Source organism: Halichoerus grypus, chromosome 12 (genome assembly GCF_964656455.1).
Source record: "Halichoerus grypus chromosome 12, mHalGry1.hap1.1, whole genome shotgun sequence".
In the NCBI taxonomy this organism is placed as follows: Eukaryota; Metazoa; Chordata; class Mammalia; order Carnivora; family Phocidae; genus Halichoerus; species Halichoerus grypus.
In genome coordinates this window covers 92937575-92942911 of record NC_135723.1, presented here as the reverse complement: position 1 = coordinate 92942911, position 5337 = coordinate 92937575, and positions in this window count along the sequence as shown.

The following is a 5337-nucleotide window of genomic DNA, read 5'->3' as shown; positions in this document are numbered from 1 at the left end:
CAACCTGAGGGATGGCGTAAGGTGAGCCTGATCAGATATGGAGGGTGGAGGATTCTGGCTAAAATCAGACAATGCAGAGATGAAAATGGAAGTTGAAAAATTGAGGCCTACTGGAGAAGTTCAGGGGACCTTGAGTATTTGGTCAAAGAGAATCTTTGTCATGCCTTTTCTAGTTTTACAAATACTTGAGTCAGGTGACTGCATTGTTAAAAAAATTATGCAAACCACAAATTAACACAGTACTTGCTACAAAATTTATAAATTGTGGGAGATGATACTTAAAAGTCAGGGGAAGCCACTGACCTCTGAGAATACAAACTTTTTTACAGGGACCAAATCATTATTCAAATCCCCTTGGGAGGGGCACCTGGGTCTGTGGTTAATGGGCTCTGGGTTTTGGGTCAGGTCGTGATCTCGGGGTCAGGAGATGGATTCCCCTGCAGCTGGCTCCCCACTTAGTGGGCGGGGGTCTGCTAGAGATTCTCTCCTTCTAACCCTCCCCTGACTTAGGCTTGCACGTGCTCTCTCAAATAAAAAATCTTTTTTTTTTTAATTTAAATCCCCTTTTGAGAAAAATAGCATAGAGTAGCACTGTTTACTGCCAGGCTAAAATTTTCAAAGTTGGTGCCAGAGTACAAACTAAACTTGTTCCCAGTGTAGACTCCCAAGGTGCCATGGCAGGATGCCAGGCCTATCTTATACTTTAATTCTGTAGCACTCTGCACAGAGGGACAAGCATGATGGTGTCTGGTCTGCAGGTCCCCCTTTCAAATGAAAAGCTCCCTTAAGGCAGGGCCTGGCCTGACTTGAGCACATGCTGGGGAGGGAGCACCAGACCTCAAATTCCTCAAGCTTCAAGCTCTGCTCTGTCACTCCGGGGGGGGGGATTGCTGTGTGATCCTGTGTATATAGCATCCCTGTCTACACCTCGTCTTACAGATGTAAAGAGTAAAGAGGCAAGGTCATCTGTGCTTGTCCTACTGCAGAAGCCTGTTGGGAGGCTCAAAGTAGGTAAAGTAGGTGAAAGTTTTTTGAGACCATGGGAGAAAAAAAGCCAGTTTTTTTTCCCTTTTGCTCCTTTTCCAGCCTTTCTTTCTTTTTCTTTCTTTGAGAGCATAAGCAGGGTGAGGGGCAGAGGGAGAAGCAGACTCCCCACTGAGCAGGGAGCCTGATGACTCTGGATCATGACCCAAGCCAAAGGCAGGGGCTTAATTTACTGAGCCTCCCAGGTGTCTCCAACTCCTTTTCCAGCTTCTATTCTTGCTTTGGCCTGCACCCTCAGCCCCACGCTACACATGCCTTGTAAATGCAAATGGCATACCTCCCCCTTGAAAGGGACAGAGGTAGTAATATCCTTGGGAGGTTTCCTGTACATTCAATAATACCTGGGGAGTGACCCCTCCCTAAACATTCTCCAGGACCTCTGACTCCAAACACCTTGCTGCCAAGACCCCTGGCTTCAGGGATTGAGTAACTAACAAAGGACACCTGGACCCTGTCCTTAGTCTGACCAGTTCCCGGATGCCTAAGAGGACATGTCCATCAGAGCAAAACCGCCAATAAGAACCCTAGACCCTAAGCAAAGAAGAGACTCATGTTATTTTCCTAGTTCTCAGATGCTCTGTCCCTGCGTGTCTCATTCACTAAACTTTGCTGTCACTTCCTTCTGGCTCACATTTGATTTCCACCCGACATGAAGGTAAAGGCCCTCTTGGCTAGCCCCAGGGGGCCCCCTCTCCAGGTCCTCACACCCGGCCTGCCAGCATCATGAAAACTGGTTGTAACGTAAGGTAGTCAGGTAAAGCAGAGGAGGCATTATATTTGAAGTTCAGACAGTGAAATCACTCTTTTTTCTTTTTTTTACAGATTTTATTTATTTGACAAAGACACAGCGGGAGAGGGAACACAAGCAGGGGGAGTGGGAGGGAGAAGCAGGGTTCCCGCCGGGCAGGGAGCCCCATCCCAGGACCCTGGGACCATGACCTGAGCCATGCAATACTGGGGATATACTTAAATGAAAAACCAGTTTGTTATCCGAAATTCAGATGTAGGAGCGCCTGTCTTGCTCAATCAGCAGAGCATGTAACTTGCTCTCAGGGTCCTGAGTTCAAGCCCCACATTGGGCATAGAGCTTACTAAAAATACTTTTTTTAGTGAAATTCAGATATAACTGGGCATCCTGTATTTTTATTGGCTAAATTTGACAAAACTATTTTAATATCCTATGCCGGATGCCTGGGTGGCTCAGTTGGTTAAGCATCTGCCTTCAGCTCAGGTCATGATCTCAGGGTCCTGGGATGGAGCCCTCATACAGCTCTGCTTCTCCCTTTCCCTCTGCTCCTCCCTCTGCCCCTCCCCCTGCTTGTGCATGTGTGCTCTGTCTTCAGAATCTTAAAACAAGCAAAAACATCCTGTGCCAACATCAGTGGAAACGAGCAAATACTTATCTAGCCCTTACTAAGGCCAGCGACTGTCCTTCGAGCATTATGTATATAAACACATTGAATACTTAACAAGGGAGGTATTTCACGGGGGAGGAAACGGGCAGTAACTTGCTCTGTCAAACAGCTAGGTTCAGGGACTGAAGTTCTGATTCCTGGGTCACCTGGGTTTTCTGCACAGCCCTGACTTCAAGCTTCCTGTTTCCCTGACCAGTCCACTGCACCCTCTTTGTCAGGTTGTGGAACATTTTTGTTTCAATAAACAAGGTCACTATACTCGAGGACTACAGCTTGGCTATAGCTTTTCTTCGCAAAATTGTGAAGGAGAATGCCCACCATGCCCTTCATTGGGAATCCTTTTCTCCTTCCCTTGTGTCTGCCAAGGGTTCTTAAACTGGCCTCGATGCCCAGTCAGTGGAGGTGGAGTGGGGTGAGTGCTCCCATGGGAGTCCTCCCCAGCCTGTGGATGTCCCCATCCGGACCTTGGCATCTAAGAAGGCATTCGTAATCTGAGAAGGTTCTTGGTGCCCTCACATCATACCACACAGGAGGCTCTTGGCTCCTACAATAAAGAACCTGGCTTTTCGGTGTATAGCAGAGTCACTAATACTTCCTGAGTGAAGAAATGCATGAACTGCCCTTGTGCTGAACTTACCTCCCAGGAATCAACAGATGACTCTAGTTTGTTTCCTGAAACAAAACATCATTATTCCTGTTGGTATGGATGGTGAGCCAAGGCATAGTAATTTTTATAACATGAGAGAATTCTTTTCATTCATTGCCAAGGACTTACTGTGATTGAAACCCTATTTGGAGGACTTTGAGCAGAGAGACCCCTTCGCTCTGGCTGAAGGGTTGAGCAGGGAGATCAGAAATTCAGAACTAAGCTTGGATGGGCACATGTGACCTTGGGGACAGCCCTGGGTCCCATCCCTCCCCCCATCTTTGGACCAGGTCTGGATTATTCTGAAGTTCATGCCCAGGGCCTTTTCAAGTGTGTTACTGAGGCTCAGATCTTTCATGATCTCATGATACCACTGAGGGCTCTGAGCTGGGCGCCAGTGCTTTCCGGGTGAGGGCAGCAATATGGAGACAAAACGAATCCATAACATACAAGAGAATTTTCCTAAAATAGAGGAATGCTTTAAGTTGAAGTAGCCCTTTTTTCTTTAATATTTTAGAGAGAGGGACAAGCAAACTCCTGCACTGAGCTGGGAACAGGAGCCCAAGTGACCCTCTTGAAGTGCTTGCTTCCCCTATCTCCCCCATATTTAACTCAATCTTCAGCTCAATGTGGAACTCAGGACCTGTAGATCAAGTGCCGCCTTCTCTAGTGAGCCAGCCAGGTGCCCCTCCCCCACTTCCCTTTTTAAAAATCACATTGGGTGGCTCAGATGGTTAAGAAACTGCGTTTGGCTCAGGTCATGATCCCAGGACCCTGAGATTGAGCCCCACATCCGGGCTCCCTGTTTGGTGGGGATCCTGCTTCTCCCTCCCTCCACTGTTGCCCCTGCTTGTGCGCTCTTGCTCTGACAAAATCTCTAAAAAAAAATTAAAATAAAAATCACAGTATTACTTGGTAAGGTAAAACTCAAAGACTATTGGGACTATACCTGTAGTCCCACGAAGTTAAATTTATGAACTTGCTGCAGCAGGGGTGACTGCAGCTAGGAAATAGGGGGGCAACGTGGAAGGGCAGTAGGGAGGGGCGGGGCCCCTTACAAGGTCTAAGCTGGCTTGGGAGAGACCAGCAGAAGAGGAACCAGCCCAGATTAGGTACCGTCATGAGGTGGGGACGTTTAGGAACTGGGCATCTCAATGATCTTTGGGAGGTTGGAGGGAGCGATGAAGTGGGACTGGGAAGACATTTTTAAAACTATTACTGAAAAAAAGGGATTGTTAGTCTTTTTGCAGCCATCGCGTGGCCTTGGGAGAAACACTGTTTTCTGTTGGCTTTGTCACTGTCCTTATTTGTGTCTGTTAGGTACATCCTGGTCTGATCGCCAGTGGGGAGGATTTTCACTCTTAGGTGGACTTAAAGAAAAGCAAATCAAGGGCTTATGCAGAAAAACTGCCTATGATGGAAAATCAGAATTTAATAGGCAGCATGTCAGAGGACAGTGGACATTAATAGGGAAATAGGATTATATACATTTTAATTTTCATAGTTTTACAAATGACTGTAAGCTGGGATATTTCAGACACCTTATGTTACTATCTGTTCAGTATTATGTGAAAGAACAGTGCTTTCCATAGACTCTTACTGTTACTGTTACTTACAGATAGAGAAAGCAGGATCACTAAGAGGTAAATTAGCTTGCTCAAAGGCACATAGCCAGGAATGGGAGAAACCGGGAGGTGAGGGGGACGAGCTGACTCCAGAACCTGTGCTTGGCTACCATGGTAGTCTCCTGGGTTTAGAGATTACACCCTCATTGGAGGAATAAGAGAACATTAAGTGTTTAATATGTACCAGGCACTAACCTCAGTGATTGCATGTCCTATAGTCCTCACAGCAACCCTGTGAGGGAGGGCCTACTATCATCCCATTGGAGATGAGGAAACGGGCTCAGAGAGAATAGGTATGTATCCCCGGTTCCTTCAGCTGACCATTGGTAGAGTCGGTAAATGGGAAAGTCTGGATTCCAACCCAGGTCCTCAATTCCCGCCCTCCACTGTATCAGCCTCTGCTAGCAGGTATTCCTCTGGGTTAGCACTCTTGAAATGAGGACTTCATATTATAAAGTTCCCTAGATGTGCCGCCCAGTGTGTGTGTGGGGGGGGTGGGGGGAGCAGTGAGGGTGGGCCCAGCTCGCGGGGCCCCGCCCCTGCCCCGCCCCCGCAGGTGGGGCTGTCTCATCCGCCAATCAGGACGCTGGGCGCCGGGGTCGAGGGG